General features: G+C 35.6%; 1 long non-coding RNA gene across 1 annotated transcript in view; it reads right to left on the bottom strand.

Moving 5' to 3' along the window:
* LOC150059718 (uncharacterized) overlaps positions 1-18281 on the bottom strand; it is a 35793-nt gene extending 17512 nt beyond the window's left edge. Inside the window, exon 1 of the long non-coding RNA XR_016536398.1 lies at positions 18220-18281. This is a non-coding gene — a long non-coding RNA (uncharacterized LOC150059718). The remainder of the gene's footprint in view (positions 1-18219) is intronic.
* Positions 18282-18689: the final 408 nt, after the last annotated feature.

Raw genomic sequence — 18689 nt, 5'->3', positions numbered from 1 at the left:
CATTGATGAGTGGTATTCACTGAAATTCTTTCACTTTTCAGTGCTTTCTGGTTCCTGAATTGATTTTTGTTCAAAAAACTATATTAATGCTTATTTTCTTAAACTTTAAAAGAAACAAATTGCTTTTTAAAAAAATGCTTAAATGGCCGGGAGTTTGGCATAGTGGTTGAGTGCTTGCCTAGCATGCACGAAGACCCGGGTTCGATACCTTGGTACCAGATACATAGAAAAAGCCAGAAGTGGTGCTGAGGCTCAAGTGGTAGAGCGCTAGCCTTGAGGAAAGTCCAAGGGCAGTGCTCAGGCCCGGAGCTCAAGCCCAGGACTGGCAATAAAAAAATGCTTAAAAGTAAAATACAATGAGAATAGTTGATATAAAAATTTTACTAAATAAGGCAACATTTTCCCTTATGACATTAAAATCCACTCCAGGCTTTAGGCAGTGTTTTGAAAAGATAGTTATCTTAAATACTTACCAAATGTAAGATTTAATCTTGGTTTCATAGAAGCCAGGGAAAATGTCCCTGGAACACTTCACCCAATGCTTAATATAGACACATGATCAACCAAGCAGAAATAAAATAATGGGAGTTAGTTTCTTAAAAAATATTCATGGAATTAGGAGAATTGTTTGACATACTTAAAGGAGAAGAAAAAGATGTTTATTCTACTAAGGTAGGTTAGAGACTTAATAATAAGGACTTGTTTTTGTGTGATATGATTAAAGTTTGTAATACATGTTAAGTTTGAAACAATGAAAAAAATGAAAAACTTCAAATGAAAGCAACAAGCAGATATTTTCCGAAATGAAGATTTCCTGAAGAAATGTGGAGATTCTAAAACACTCATATGGAAATGATGATAAAATTATGAGAGTAAATAACTACAAGGTAACTGATAAACCAGGTCTCTGGTTGCCACCCCATCAAGAAATCTATTGGTAAAAATTATATGGGAATAAACCAAATGTTGATTTCAACAAGCTAAGAAAACCAAACCAAACCAAACACCTTAAGGAGTGAATGAGCTTAAAGGCAAAACAAAAATGTGTCTTGATGCTTAATGGACAGCTGATATTTATTTTAATATTCTGAGTTTAGGATAAAAATGAAAATAGAAAGAAGCTAGGCATTGAGGTTATAAGGGAGAGACAGTATAGCTAATGTGACAAGGCAACAGGAAAAACAATCAAAAATGGCTTGAAAGTGACATTCTCCTGTAGGATGAAGAACCCAAAGAAGAAGTGGAAGGAAAACTAGAATCATGACAACCAAATGTAGAACTTTGCTGTATGAGAGGGAAATGTCAAGATTCAGGTATAAGGAAGAGAAAGGTACTGGGAAAAATGGGATAATGATGGTAATATAAACCAAACAACTTTTTTTTAAAGCTTATTTATTTATTTTTATTTTTATTTTTATTTTTTTGCCAGTCCTGGGGCTTGAACTTAGGGTCTGAGCACTCTCCTTGGGTTTTGCTCAAGGGCAGCGCTCTACCACTTGAGTCACAGCACAACACCACTTCCGGCTTTTATTAAAAAATGTATGCAATACCAAGGAACCAAACCCAGGCCGTAGTGCATGCTAGGCAATCACTCTACCACTAGACCAAACTCCTGGCCCCCAAATTACTTTTGAAATAAAAGATGCTAGTTGAGTAGAGGAAAGTAGGAAAGATGTTTAAGGTGAAAATTATAGAAAATGGTTAAGGTTTTATAATGCATGAGTGAGTTATTACACCTTTGTCTCTGAGTATTCTGATGTTATTTCAATGGTGTAATGCTACATTTTTCTCAAACAATAGAGGATAATTTATTACATAGTTTAGCATAACTCTAGGAAACACAGAGAAACAATATTTGGCTATTTTATATCTCTATATATCCATCTATCTCTCAGTCTCCTTGGACTTTTAGCAATTAAAATACTTGATATTCAAACTGATTTTTAAAGCTATATAGCATGATAGATGGCAGATGAGGATCTTTTTTCAATACTAGTATGTAAAAGTACTCAATTAATTTACAAATGATTTTATATGTGTTTGTAATTTCTGGCCCATGGAGAAATATATGTATATATATATATATTCTTTATATTAAAGATACAATAGTACTGAATGTCTTATTAATTCAGAAATTAACCCATATACGTTTGAGATCTGTATACTTTCATTTGTGATAAGCTTTAGCAGACATATGTTCTGTGATTCTGAGTCCAAATGCTTTTAATATCTGTTCACATACTGGTTATCTAGGGAAGTCAGTGGGCTGCTAAGTGTTGATTTCCTTATAAGACTGTACTATCACTTCAATTACTTCCTTACTAGGAGTGCTGGAGGGAAGGAGAGACCTATCAAGAGGATCGTGTCAGGGGTATGTATTGGTCTGGAATTGGCATTTAACTGAAAGTATAGATATTCTCTTAATATGAGATTGAGCAAGTATAGTTATTGTGGATTGACTTTGTTTTTGGATGCATTTTTTTCCTAGCAGAACAAATGTACCTCTTTACCCAGAGGACTAACTAGTAATCTAATTTATCTCATTGTTTCCTAATAGTGATAGAACTCTTCTTGAATGCAGAACTCAGTGAAAATATAGACTCCGTGATGTTCCTTCCAGAAATAAAAGGATTTAATCTTCTTTGCTTCTCTCAAACTCTACTCTCTATGATAATCAATCATATAGCCTCTTAGCTCATCGTTCAATAAATATATATCTAGTATCTATGTAGTTCAAATACGTACATAGAAGACTTATAATTCATATACATATATAATACATGTATGTTTTATATGTAATATTTTGTATAGATAAAGGGGTTATATACATATGTCCTTTACTTAAGCCAAGAAGGAGATAGTGTTCAGCAATGCAGATTTCATGGACTCTCAAAAGCAATGTGGATTGATGGAATGATCATAAATACTATAGTCTAAAAGGTCAAGCTTTGAGTCCTAGTTTTGACATGTTGTATTTTATGTATTGGAGTGTGCTTGGATTTCCAAAGACCCAAATTACTCTGAGAAATAAATGAGATGGCCTAGGTAAAGGGAAACATAATAGACACTTCAAAAAGACATATTTTCTCCCTAGTCACTTCTGAGATTTAGTTGAGAAACAACTTTGTCTATTTACATATAACATCTAGTAACTCACCTTAGTTTTGAATAAGTTATAATACTCACCTTGCTCTGTTCTAAGCTCTGTCAGTTAAAGTACACTGCCAAACTCTCAGATTGTGGTGAGGACAATGAAATGTGCAATATTGCATTCTTTGTGGCGAGAAACTGGAGACACTACTATGAGAATGGGTATACCAGGATGCTTAATCCATTCAGAGAAACATCAAGGCATGACATTTTTCATTCACACTCTGACATGAATAAAAGTTATTCAGAAAGGAAATTGAAAGGTAAAAATGTAGGCTTTAACAAAGACATCATGGATACAAAGGTCTCAGAGAGAATGGATGCCTCTAAAACCTTGCATAGAATTCTGTGTAGACAGAGCAGACAACAGGAAGCAGTAGCACGAGATGAGTATGGAGACATAATGACATTTAAATTAAGTTGTTTTTCTTCTCCTAAGAACCAAGTTCCAACAGAATGAAGTGGAAAGTGAGATGATATGATATGCACAGCTATGTATATGCTCTGTGACCTCATGAGGTGTGGAATGTATGATGTGAAGACATGAAGTGTATTGTGGAGGACAAGATAAAGATCATCTTTATATATCAATGGTCCTGGCTCTGTGGACAGTAAGGATGCTCTGAACTGAATCAAAGACTATGGAGGCCTGAATAATGGTATACTAAGACATGCTCAGAGCATCATGCATTTTCTCCTCAGCTGCATCCACTAAGCACCTGGACAGTGAAATATTGGTCACTGCACTCACAAAGAATGCCAAGTAAATTTTACAGCAAATGCTAATGGAATCATCCAAAAGGAAACATAATAAGCCAAAATATATTACTAACACATATCGTTTTTTATTTATATTTCCCTTAATTCATCAGAATCAAAACATCCCAAGTACAGATGTATGGTACACCCATCATATATATCAGAGCACTCCTGACAGCAACAACAATGCATATATCCAAGGGTCAAGAGAAATATATACTTGTATTCATTATAAGCTCTGTGATTTATACATGGTCTTGATAAAATGATAGTGTCTGGTGTCATTGTGTATATTTATTTCAGGATCATAAACACTAACACTGAACGTGCAGTATGGGGGGCGAGATAGGATGTATAATTGAGAGAAACAGTTAAGATCACAAGTTTCATCTTTGTGACGTTTTGAGCTTTTCTCTTAAAGTGCTAACATATTTCAAAACTAAGTATTGTAGTGTCATCACTTGGCTGCTAACATATTTTGTCACTCTGTTTAGGCACTTTGACCATGATTGCTTTAAATACTAATGTAATGGATAGTGGGATTTGATATTTACAACAGATGAGTACCTGGCCAGAAACTGGTATTTGATAAGTATTGCTGAATTTATGAACAATTACCTGATTTACAAAGAGCACTTAAAGAAATTCCATGTGTTCAGAGAGGAAATAAGAAGTGGGGATGTTGGGCATATGCTAGAGGAAACAGATTTATGTAGGAAACTAGGGGGGTATTTTGGGATTCTTTAGGGTACTCAAAAGTGAGTGGGAGCTGGTGCTGGGGGTTCAGCTCAATAATCACAGCTCCTCAGGAGACTGACATCTGTGGATCCAGGTTCAAAGGCAGCCCAACCAAAAAAAAAATTCTTACCCCTTGTTAATCACCCAAACATTGGAACTACAGCTATGGTTCAAGTAGTAGAGCCAGCTGAGGGTGAAAAAGCTAAGGGACAGAGCTCAGGCTCTAAGCATAAGCCTGAGTATTGATACACAAAGAAATAGATAAATGAATGCACTAAAGAAATAAAATTGAACTGGGAGGAAAAACTAGGAAGAGAAGGATAGGGAAGAGGGACATTAAATAACAGATTCATTATTTTCTCTATACTTGTCTGCTATGCCTTGTCCTGAGCTCTCTCCCACCCACATACTGTTACCCATAGACTTCTTGTTAATTCTATTCTTTGTACAAATGATTTGTGTGAATGGATTTCATGGAAACCAAAGACAGATATTTGAAATAGACAAAAGAACAGCATAAAGAGGATAAACAAATCAATCTACAAACTGAGCCTGGTAGAGCAGAGCACAGTGCTAGAGGTGGCCTTGGACATAGAATCCTTTCTGACATTGAAGACTACCTGGAAGGGTTTTGTACATTTAGAGAGTGCAAGCATATCACAGCCAGTGATATGAATCAGCTTATGAGACTAGATAGTTAAATTTTCAGGAAAATTCTCAGATGGCTGGAAATTACTTAAACACCATGGGAGATCATTCATTCTTTCTGCTGAGATGGAAATGATAAATTCACAGCCTGTGGAAAAATGAATTCTGCAGGAATAACTAAGGCATTGCAGTGAAAATCATCAACAACAGGAACGATGATGTTTGATATAACCAGTTGGTAAGTAAAAATGGTTCCCAACAAGCATTCTTAAATGTGTTTTCTATTTAAAGCTGTAATAAGTGTTAGTGGCTTTGAAGATACACTTGCCTATTATGATGGCAAATGTGTCAAAAGTTGACAAAAATGTGTCAAAAGTTGAATAAGAAATAGAGAAGTAGGCTGGAGGAATTTCAATACCAAACTTTAGACACTATTACAGAGCCATAGTGACCAAAACAGCTTGGTAATGGCACAAGAACAGGCCTGAAGACCAATGGAATAGAACTGAGGGCACAGATATTAAATCACAGACCTTTGGCCACCTAATCTTTGACAAGGGAGCCAAAAAAATAGAATGGAAGAAAGACAGCCTCTTCAACAAGTAGTACTGGCAGACCTGGTTAAGCATGTGCAGAAAACTAAAGTTGGATACTTCTTTGTCACCCTTCACCAGGATTAACTCCAAATGGATCAAAGACCTTGAGGTAAAAGCAGATACACTGAAACTTTACAAGAAAAAATAGGAGATACACTAGGCCTCCTTGGCACAGATGGAAACTTACTTAATAAGGACCCAGAAATGCAACAAATCAGAGAAAGTCTGGATAAGTGAGACTGCACAGAGCTTCTGTACGTAAAATGACATAATTAGCAAGCTAAATAGTAAGCCTACAGAGTGGGAGGAGGTTTTCACCAACCATATAACAAAGGCCTCATATCTAAAATATATCAACAGCTCAAAAAATTGAATCACGCCAAAACTAATCTCCAAAGTAACAACCATCCCATTAAAAGATGGGCCAAAGACTTAAAGAGAGTCTTCTCTGAAGAAGAAATAAGAATGGCCTATGGATACATGAAGAAATGCTTGACATCTCTGGCCATAAAAGAAATGGGAATCAAAACAACTCTAAGATTCCACCTCACTCCAGTTAGAATGGCCAGGATCAAGAAAACGAATAACAACAGATGCTGGAGGGGATGTGGCCAGGAGGGATCACTACTACACTGTTGGTGGGAGTGCAAACTCATTCAACCACTATGGAAAGCAGTATGGCAGTGCCTCAAAATACTAAACATAGAACATCCCTATGACCCAGTAATTCCACTACTAGGCATTTACCCAATCATCCAGAAACAAGGACATACTAAAGCCACTAGCACAACAATGTTCATTGCATTACTATTTACCATAGCAAAGATATGGAACCAACCCAGATGCCCCTCAGTTGATGAGTGGATCAACAATATGTGGTATTTATAGACAATGGAATTCTATGCTGCTGTCAGAAAGAATGACATTGCCCCATTTGTAAGGAAATGGAAAGACTTAGAAAAAATCATAGTAAGTGAAGTAAGCCAGACTCAAAGGAACATAGGCTCAATGGTTTCCCTCATTTGTCACAATCAGTAGAAACCTTGGGCTCTCCTAGCAGAGATTTAGAATAGAACAAAACCTAGTACATAAGGCCATATGGAATGATGCTAAATGAAAGGACCTCCAGGATATAGAAACAAAAGCCATGCAATGAATGTTGTCCTTAATGTACTGTTATCTCTTTTGCTCTTCCTTAGTTATCTCATATTGTTATAGTATTTCACCTTGTTATCTTTTATATTGTATATATGTGTTTTGGGTTATTTGAAATTGGATAGAGAAGGGGGGAAAACTAAATGAGGGGCAGGTGTGGGGGGAGGAAAATGGGGACCAAGACATGAGAAATGCTATCAATGTTTGTGAAGTAATGCACCTTCTATGTGGTGAATGTAATGTAACCCTTCATTGGGCCAGGAGTTTGGCCTAGTGGTAGCTTGCTTGCCTAGCATGCATGAAGACCTCGGTTCGATTTCCCAGTACCACATACATAGAAAAAACCCGGAAATGGTGCTGAGGCTCCAGTGGTAGAGGTCTAGCCTTGAGAAAGTCCAAGTACAGTGGTCAGGCCCTGAGCTCAAGCCCAGGACTGGCAAAAAAAAATAAATAAAGTAATGTAACTCTTCTATTAATTATAATAAGAGAATATATGGGAAAAAAGAAATAAAGAAGTAAACATGTTAAATAATAAGATTCCTAACTTCAAACTTAAAAACTGGACTTACTATTTTGAGAGTTACATTTTCATACTTACTATGTATGAGAGGAAAGGCCAAAATGTAAAAATTTAGTGAGTTATGGAATAGTTATGCTCAAATTTTCATTTTTAAGAATGCATAAACTTGGTAATATTTGAGGATCTTTTAAATTCATATTGAAAACAGTGATAATACTTTTATTGGTCATTCTCTCATGTAAACATGAAATGATAACACTTATTTGAATATCATTGCAATTTTTCATACATCTGCAAACAAAATGTTTAATTTATATCATTTTCTATTTTTAAAGTGCTTTCAAGGATAAAGGGTTAAAGAAGAAAATTTGGATATATCATTTTCCATCTTTAAAGTACTTTAGGGATAAGATGCTAAGGTAGATAACTTGAATATTTAAAAAACCCTTTATAATTTATTCCTTCACTAAAACCGTATTGATCATCTAATGTGAACTCAGGCCATGCAAGGCTTTGGAACATATTTGCTAGATATTCAGTGATGTGTCCCTTTTGGTGCTCTTGATGTTTTTTTAGTAGAAACTATGTTTATTGGATGCAAGAGAATGATGGTTTTTATAATAATAACTTCAATTAGAGACTTAATGAATTATCTAACTAAACTATCTTTATAACCTACTTATTTTTATGTATATTTTCAGAATATGGTTTGATCTCTAGTTTATAAAGCAGCATATAGAAAAAAATATCACAGGGATTAAATTATTGACTATGTATAAACTTTAAATATATCAAGCACTTTTTGAACTTTCTTAGCTACCTTTTCTGAATATATCTGAATCTTACTCTTATAATATACTCACTGTAAGTTTTCTCTCCTGATAGAAAGCCAAAGGCTTATCCACAGCTTGTTGATAACTAAGAGATAACTATAAGCTAAGTAGTTATAATCTGAGATAAACTCTGTAAGACTAAAACATAATTACATCTATCCTATAAATTGATTTACACTCATTAGCTAAACATTATCTAAAGGAATTCAGTTTGCTAGACAATAATAATTTCCTATAAAGAGAATTTGAGTCTCTGGATTCAAAAGTCACCCAAAATTCTTATTTAAAAAAGGCAGAGTGTACCTCAGTGATGAATATACATGAACTTCATTTCAACTGAGCTTGAATTTATGTACTGCATACTACAAACTGTGCATTTAACACAGAGACCAAACCAACTATCTGCTGGACTGAACTAAAAGACTGCTTAAAGAACAGAATAGCATCATCCAGCATTTTATCAAAGTTTCTAAGATTATCGTTTTGTATGCACTCAGATGGCTTGTTTTACCTATGGGCATGAGTATTGCTGAAATCTTCATTATAAATAAACCTAATTTTTTTTTCTTGTATTCCAGGATGAAGCTCACAAATATGACCACCAGATGGCAATAGCTTTTTTCCTTTTCCTTCAAGTAAAGCATTACCTGTGCAAAATTCAGTGAATACAATGTTAATTCTGGTACATGGACAGAGCAAGAAGGAAATTAAGCAACTTTTGTAAGGGCTGTAGGTGGAACTCAAATGATGTTCTGACCAAAAGAACAAGTGAGCATGTTTTTACTATTATTATTATTGCATGTCTACTATTGAAATTGTTTAAAATAATCTATACTCAGGCCTTTTGTAAGGTAACCTCATGGGATGAAACATGTGATGAACAATAAGTCTGCAATAATTTATGTATTGTCAGTTCTCATCTCTCTCCTTGTTCAGGCAGTTACTTTTAATGGTTTTCCTTATTGTCCCTTGACTTTCCTCTAGGTAGCAATTCACTTCCTTGGTATAAAACTATTTCAACAGATGGGTGCAGGGATCCATTCCTTCTCTCAAATCTGTCCAAGTAGCATCTCAAGAAGGACTTCAGACTACCACAGACTGCCTTCTATTTTCTATATTCCCTTGATCTTGAAAGTGTTCATGACAATATGACTTCTATATATAATACTCTTGGTTGACTATTTCCTTCACCGATCAATGAAGCTGGGCAAATGCTAAGAAATTGTCTTGTTACCAATAATTTTTTGACCTAGAAGAGGTTCTGCAGTTATTGGTCATAAATGGACTCTAAGTGAACAATGGAATGGATGAGCAATCATCTAGGAAGAAAAATATAATTAATTAAATGGACATAAATCATTCATCAAGAATATAGATTTAAGCCAAGCACAGTGGCTCATTCCTGTCATCCTAGCCACTCAGGAGGCTGAGATCTGAGGACTGCCGTTCAAAGCCAGCCTGGGCACTAAAGTCGGTGAGACTCTTATTTGCAATTAACCACTAGAAAACCAGAATTGGGATTCTGGCTCAGGGATAGGATAGTAGCCTTGAGCTGAAAAGCTCAGGGATAACACCCAGCTCCAGGAGTAGAGTGGAATCCTTGAGCTGTTGTTCCACACTGTGTGTGTTTGTGTGTGTGTGTGTGGGGGTGTGTGTGTGTGTGTAAAGTGAGAATCTGAGAGAGAAGTTATTTAATCAAGAAGTTGCTAAATCAGATCACATAATTTTCTTTTTTTAAGATTATTTTCATTCCACCAATATTCTTTTAAGTTTTGCATGTCCTTTTGATCCTATGTCAGATGATTATTATGGTATGATACTTTCAAATTAGAAATATTCTTAATCAATATGAAACAAGCACATGAAATATACCTTTCAGATTCAAGTATTGTTGCCCTGAACTCTTACATAATAAAAATTATGAGAATATATAATTTGCATATTTTTCCATTTTCTTTAGAAATGTTTTCCAACAACTATAATAAGAATAACAGAATGAAGTTTGATTTAAATTTCTGTTAAGTGAGATAGAAATGACTTTCAGTATTGAGTCCCATGACTGCAAACTGTCCTTTCTATACTAATGCCTGAAACCTGGGAAGTTTGTCTGTAACTAACATTGCAAAAAGAATTATTTCTGTGACTGTTCTGATGATCAGAAATATGGTTATACAGGCTCTATTAATGGCTATATAAAGCAGAACCCAAAAGGTCAACCAATGGAGACAGAGAAGATACTTTCCCCTTATTCCCCTAGTATCTTTGCCCTTTTGTACTGTAAATTGCACATGCTGGCATTTAAATGTGCAATGTCAAAGGCAAGGTGTTTGAATCCAACTTATACAAAAAGACAGCTGGCAAGGGAGCAGGAGGAGCAAATACTGTCCTAGTGCTTCAGTGCCAAGCTGCCAACTGCATAGCCCACCACTTTAACTTCTCACATTGCTGTATTTGCCCTGTGGATATAGAGGAAGCAGCAGAGAGGCACTTGTCGTCCAACTGTGCAACAGCTCTATTCCACCTCTGACACCAAGAACCCCTCCCAACTGCCTTTGTGAAGCAATGGCCCCAGGGACAAGAATCAGAACTGCTTCAGCCCTTAAATAATGTTTCTCACAGCAGCTATTTCTGTCTAAGGCTAATTCCACATTGTGCATATTTGGATCTCACAAATAACATGGCTCGACTCATCCAGAACTGGGTAGGTGTAATGCACAAATGGATTCAGACACTAATAAGGACGTGTTGTAATCATTTCAACCAGAGGCAGCTTGTCATAATGGGTAGGGCAAGTGTGACATTGTTTCTTTGGTTTAGGAATACAAGCCAGCTGGCAAGGGATGGTGGATGTTCACACCATTGTCCTCCAGCAACTCAGTAGGAAGGAGGCTAAAAAAATTCATTTGTGCTCACATTGTCAAATATAGCTTTAGCTGTTGTTCCACTGTGTGTGTGTGTGTGTGTGTGTGTGTGTGTGTGTGTGTGTGTGTGTGTGTGTGAAGTGAGAATCTGAGAGAGGAGTTATTTAATCAAAAAGTTGCTAAATCAGATCACATAATTTTGAATGTTTAGATTTAGTGAGAGAAATTAAGATCATCTGCCCAAGTTTTCAAGCTTTCATTGTTTATGCTGCATCATAAGCAATGATGAGGACATGCGAAAAACTTCCAGCACAAACATTTTCACTTTAAGGACAGAAAGGCAGAGAAGATCTACTTCTTAGTTCCAGTGGTTCTGATGTCTACAGGCAGATGCACTGTCTATATTCCTAAATCCCAGGAGACATTGGTCATGGCTATTTCCTTTTGGGAATCTGGTAACTTACCAAGCTGCTCCCATTTATTTGCAACTAAGCTATGATGTATAAGGAGTGATAAAGCTCAATCTCTGCAAATATACAAAATGAGAGAAGCTTAGATCTCAGGCTCATTCATACTGGGGAATTTTTAAGAACATCCCTTGACTTGGGGTGATCGTGAAACACCGTAGTCACCAGGTTACGGAGGGAAGGTTTTCACCATGGTTTTTCAACTCAGAACAGTGTTTCATTTCTGCTTCCTTAGTAAGAAGGAAGTTTTTACTCTAGCAAACAAGTAAGTGTGTGGGCTGTGTGCTCTTCTGTGAAATATGAATGATAATATTTATTTTGTACCTTTAATATCTGAGTGTCTCAAACATTATAAATAAAACTAAATGCTAGTGTAAGTATTCAAGTCTCATTTTGAAAGGAATCTGAACATTTTAAGGGAAAAATACAAGCAAAGTGAATGGTAACAGAGAAATCAAGATATTTCTTTCTCTGTGAACATACATTTTCAGTAAAATAAATCAACAACCATCTCAAATAGCCAATTCTTCTTGTTGCTAGCTTGGCTTTGAAATAAATTTTTCTTTTAAATCTAACTTCATCATTCCAAGGAAAAAAATGGTCCCTATGTAATTCAGAAATTATTCCTGTAGTCAGATAATAGGGACAAAAGATGGGAGGTGGAAAGCACGGGTTCTTTCTGGTATTCTTTCTGCTTCTGCGGCTTTCCTGGAAGGGATGCATTGACTTTCTAAAAAGCAAAACTGTCTATTATTCTCTCAAAACAATTAACACAAAAACTTTTGAATTCAGTGAAGGTCAGAGGATTAATAGGTTTTATCTGCAATGTGTTTGAAAAGCTAATTAAGACTCTGCATACAGAAGAGGACACTGGGATTTCAATATTTAGTTTTCCTCTCCATGGCCACAGTGAACAGAAAGACAAGGTGAAGGTGGAAACTTCATAGGGGAGGCAAATCCTTTTGAGAGGAAATAAAAGTGAAACTACAGCTCCTATGACAGAAGAAGCTTCTTTCATTTATCCAATGAACCTATTCAGTACTTGCTTTATCTGGTATTATGCCACATGCTGGATACTCAGTGTGGGACAAAAAAAGATGGAATCATTTACTTTGTTCTTTCTTTCATCAAGAAAAAATCCTATTTAGCAAGGAAACCATATGAAAGAAAGGAGTGGAAAATATTTTAATACTGGTTAAATGGAGAAGAAGGAAACATTCTTTGGGTTCCCCAATCTATTGTCTAACAATCACAACTTGATTGTCCACATAAATTCTGATATGAAACAAACATGCTTTCCTGAAATATTTATTTGCTATTTTTATAAATAGTTGTACAAAGAAGTTTTAATTGCACATATCAGATTGGGAATGCATTTAAAAACCAGAGCAGCAGGAAAATGTGACTCCCCTTTGATTCTTGACAATTCCAGTTGAGGAAACAGTGAGATATCTATATTCTCTGCAGAGCTTAATTTGCTGAAAATCTTTCAAAGTAAGTACAGATGTGGGGATCCTAGAGCCCTGCCAGGACTGCCTGGCTGCAGATTTGACCATGTATTTGAGGTCTGAATGACGCTGGTAGAAAGGTACATCTTGTATTTTTATTTAGTTTTATTTTTTTGCCAGTCCTGGGCTTAAGTTTAGGGCCTGAGCACTGTCCTTGTTCTTTCTCAAGGCTAGAGCTCTACCACTTGAGCCTCAGCACCACTGCCAGCTTTTTTCTATGTATGTGATACTGAGGAATTGAACCCTGGCCTTAGTGCATCCTAGGCAAGCACTCTACCACTAGGCCAAACTCCCCACCCTCCTTGTATGGTTTTTTAACACTATGTCTAAAGGTACAGGATTCGTTACCAGGATCTGCTTAAAATACTTCCTGACTATTTGTCATCTACCCTTTGTCTATCTTTCTGTTACTGCTTAAATTTTTCCTGGGCTGCTGGGTGGGATGGCTCACAGCTGTAATCCTAGCTACTAAGCAGGCTGAGATCTGAGGATCAAGGTTCAAAGCCAGCCTGGGCACAAAAGGACCTGACACTCTTACCTCCAATTAACCTCTAGAAAATGGGAAGGGAAGTGGGGCTTTGCTTAAGGGTGGGCAGAAGCATTGAGCTGCTGCCCCATAACACACCCACTCCCCCCCCCACACACACAATTTCCTTGGCTAATTTGAATCTAGTTAAGGTTAGGGGAGAAAACTTCTTAACCATGTTTGTCAGTTAAACTCCTCATGTCAGTTCATCTCCCCATGGTGATAATTGGAATATTAATTAGTTAATAAACATCATTCTGAGATATCAAATGCATGGACATGTCTTCATCCATCACCCCAGAATGTGAAAACTCAAACTGGCATACTGACAAGGATATCTCCCTCTCTTTCTCCCTTCCACTCTCTCTGTCTCTCCAGCTCTATCTCTCTCTCTTAGTCTGTTTTCATCTTGTGTTAATCTTCTCTGTCATGTTTTACATGATGATCTCTTCCTTGTATATCATATTGGTACTCTTTTACTTCATGGCAACATGGTATAACCTGAAAATATTAATTAAAAAATCTGTCTAATATTTCTCTTGGTCTCTTGCCCACACATTGGTGTTAGAAGTTAGCAAGCATAGATACAATCATGTCAGCTCTTTGTATTTATACCTTTAATGGTTCCCATGACCTGATAAATGAAACTGCTTGTTCAGATAGTGCTCCATGGTTACCTGTATCAACTAGCTAACTAGAACTAGATTCTCAACTTCATTTCCTATTGTTCCCTGGTCTTCATGCCTTACCTATACTTTTCTGCATTTTCTTTCTGCTATTCTCTTTTGCTTTGCTTAAGAGAAGAGTCCCAGAAATAAGTTATTTTTCAGATGTGTGCATGTGCACACTAACCAACACACACACACACACACACACACACACACACACACACACACACATGCACACACACCATATCCTGGAACCCAATTTTGGTTCAAGGCAATAATACACTTGGGAATATGGTGTTGCATATTTCTCAGTGGAATTTCATTGTCTGATAACTTATCCTGCGTGAAACTTAGCAAAGCAACTGTACTACACAATAATAAGATTGTAGGAAGATGATAACAAGCAGGGAAACTAATAAGAAATGGGAAAGTTAGGTAAAAGGAACAAAAGGATGTACTTTAAAACACAGAATCCAACTTATTTCTATTTCACTTATATGACAGTCCAAGAGTTCATAGTTTTTTGAGCTCTGCAAAACAACATTTGTATATATTTATTCACTAAAATGTGATGTGTTCTAATTCACGTCTACATTGTGTAGTTACTAATTGAGGACAATTTACATGTTTATTCCTTTTAAGTTTAATATTTTTTCATAGGTACTGCATTCAAATTTATGCTACCTAATTTTGAGATAAGTAATACATTTGCATTAATACTATTAATCCTGCTATACCCCAGAACAGTTGATCCTGACCTATCACCTATATCACTTGCTTCTTTCTAGTTTCTGATAACTCATTTTTTCTATTTTAAACCACAATATAAACTTTTTGAATTCTACTTATTAGTGAAACCGTGAAGTATTTGTCTATGTATAATTTGTGTCACTTTGCATATGCCTTTTACTTCTATCCAAATTATTTCAAATGATTATATTTCTAGCTTTTTCATAGATCAATAGTGATATGTTGTGTTGTAAACCACATTTTATTTATCTATTTCCTCACTTATGAAGAATTAGGGTAAAATCCTAACTTGGCTATTACTCTCAAGGGTTTTACAATAAACCTGTACACAGAATGTTTTAACATGTTGATTTCTATCTTTTATGTATGTACAAAGCAACTTTATTCTATGATTGTTTTATTTTTCACTTTAGAGGAACCTCCATACTGTTCTAATAGCTGTTTAATTTACGTTTCTGCCATGAGTTGCAGACTTTTAACTGCATATATCCACAGTAGCACTTCTGTAGTATTTTTTAAATCAAAAATGACAATGATTATTTATTCAACAATCTCTTGGATCTACACTAAACATGGTTTATATACAGAGGTTATTTCAAGGTCATTTAGAAATACACAGTGGTCTAAGAGACTAAGCATTAGTGTCTCAAAATTGAATCTCTCCTGACTCTTCTCTTTCTTCTCTGGGCAATTAATCCTGTCCATTGACTATTAGGTCACAAACTGTTCATATGCAAATTAATATGCAAATAAATTTCTTGAGATTTGCAGAAATGTGATCATCTTGTGCCTAAGCAATTAAGATTCAATGTACACAGCCTGGGCACAAACCTGGGCCTTTCTCCTCTTGTGAGAATTCACCCACTCATCTGCAAATACATATTACCTGCGTAAATTATAGCTCCTACCCAGCATTCTAACCAGATGAACTTTAGACAATGGCTCTTCACCTTCTTGGTCACACAGATTTTTGAATAAGTCATTATCTTGTCTCCGGACTTATGTCCTGCCATGTGCTAATCATAGAGATTTAGCCCCATTGACAATAGTACTAAATAGTGGATTACTTTAAAATACAGTTACTGGCACAGTTAATAAAGTTAAGAACAATATGAAATCTATGTCTGTTTTGTACTAAGCTCTCTTTCAGTGTTTATTGTTTGAAGAGATAAATATGTTGTTAATTTTATTCTCCAGCTGTAAAATGCCATCTTTTCATATGAAATTAAAAACCAAATACAAATACACACTTAAAATAAAAAAATTTAATTAAGATTTTTATCTTATAACTTATTTGTAAAATATGAGTTACTCCTTTTTAGTTATACAATCTTAAAAAGTATGTGAATGTACCATTTTCTGGTTAATATACATATACTATATCTTGTAGAATGATAATCAATTGAACAAAGATTTTGAATTTGTAACTAAATATAAACAAATCATCTTAGTATTGCCTGTGCTTAGTTTCTGTGCTAGTCTCTATATTTTACCTGTGGTTACCATTGTTTCATTGTAAGACAAAAATATATGAATGTTTCTGTGGCAAATCTTTTAGCAAAGCCAAATGTCCCAGGAAGAATCCTCTTGTTTTTCTTTAGCCCACATTACTGTGTCTGTCAGAGATAACACTCTTCACTTGGTAAATATCCATGAATAAAACAAACTCTCCAATAATGCATCTTTAAGAGTGGAAACTGGATGTTAAGGAATTTGCAATCAATTCTGAAAGCTACATATTATGAGGCTGTCTTATCTTGTGCATTTTATAATACATACCATCATGAAACTCCTAATATTTATATTTTACCTCATTTGCTGCATAATCTTAAGTTCCTATTTTATCAGGATATGAATATGATTACTTAGCTTGTCATGCTATGATCTCCTTTTTGGGGCATCTTTCTACAACGTTTTCCCCACAAGAGGTATATTTCCTAGGGAAGGAGGATTTTGCTAACATCTTCCTGTCTGCTCTCCACTGTCCCATGTCAAACTCCTTTTTATCAGCTTCCTCATTTAAGCTTGCCTACTGCCTCATTTACTAGGACATCATTTTCAGTTTACTATTACACAGGAAACCTCATTCACAAACTTGTTAATAACTGAGAGGGACTGGTGTTTTACTCCATTCACACGGGGCCTAGAAGATTTGCATTTAAATGAAGAAAAAGTCCTCCATAACTCAAAAGAATGGAATGACTCTCCTTGCAGAATTTTAAGCATCACTGACACAGGTGGAGAAAATATCACCAAGCCATGATAGTTGAGGTGAGAATGTTCTGTGTAAACTTGAGCCTTATCAGAATGGATTTATGTATGTATGAGAATTAAAATTCCAAGCTGTGAAGTCGTTGAATCTTTCCTGAGGAAGCATATTGTTCTCCATTAGCATCCTGACTTTACAAAGCAGAACCGTTACTGGCATGTGCCACAGAGGTCTTGTTATTTTGTTAAGTTTTAGCAAAAATGACCCTCAGCTTGAACTAACTCTAGACAGACTCCTTGGGTACCTCGCCTTCATCTTCTTAGATCATTTGCAAAACTTGTTAATGTAGTCCCCACAATCACCATCCACTTGCAGTTTTCAAGGCAAGCATGCTTTTCTCAAAGATCTGAGTACCACTCCTTGAAAAGAGAATCATTTTACCTCCTATTTTCTGTGAATAGTCAGGAGTCTTAACTTTCTTAAGCACCCGACTCCAGCTGGTGAAAAGACATTCCTCAGGAACATACAAAAGAGAAAATTTACTTCTTCTTGGAGTAAAACTGAAAAGATACCCAGTTCTGGCTCTTACATATTCTCCTGCTTTCTCCTCTAGCCCCGAGCTCCAGTGGAGGTCTAGTTTCATTCACCTATTTCAGTAGTCTTGAATTTTGCCTATCTTGTATATTAAAATTTCTTTAGCAGGTATTTACCTCAGCATCTACATATTAGTAGATCAAAGTACTCATATCCAATTTGTGTAAGTGGTGACAAGATCATTCATAATGCATACACTTTGTACCTAGTCTAACCAAGGAAACAAAAAAGCAATACCTTTTTTTTTCACATCAACAGCAATTTCCTTTTCACTCTGTTTTTTGGCATCTTCTTTTTCTGCCGGTAAAATAAGAAAGTTATGAGCCTTTACTTGTTTAATTTTATATACTAGGGCAAAAATAACTGCCATTAAGGTATTTAATTGATTTTGTATATGAGAATTCTAAATTAAAACCATAAGTCATGTCAACAATGAGCAAACTAGCACTTCTAGAGCAGCTGACTTATTAGATAGGCTTTCTCTTCAGGAAAGAACCAATTTTTCACTAAGTAGAGTAAGTCTTGATTTTATATATATATATATATATATATATATATGAGGCTACTAATTGCAGGAGAATTCAAAAATTTTCATGAAATATATCCATAGGCATATATTGAATGTCCCCTGAACTAGCAGGTATCTAAAACCATATCAGAAGTTATGAAGTCCAATAATGACTTGGGGCATAAAAATTATCTGAAAA

Source organism: Megascapheus bottae, chromosome 8 (assembly GCF_031878675.1).
Source record: "Megascapheus bottae isolate mThoBot1 chromosome 8, mThoBot2.hap1, whole genome shotgun sequence".
Classification (NCBI taxonomy): Eukaryota; Metazoa; Chordata; class Mammalia; order Rodentia; family Geomyidae; genus Megascapheus; species Megascapheus bottae.
The sequence above is the reverse complement of the archived record's forward strand: the minus strand, read 5'-3'. Positions and strand labels throughout refer to the sequence as shown.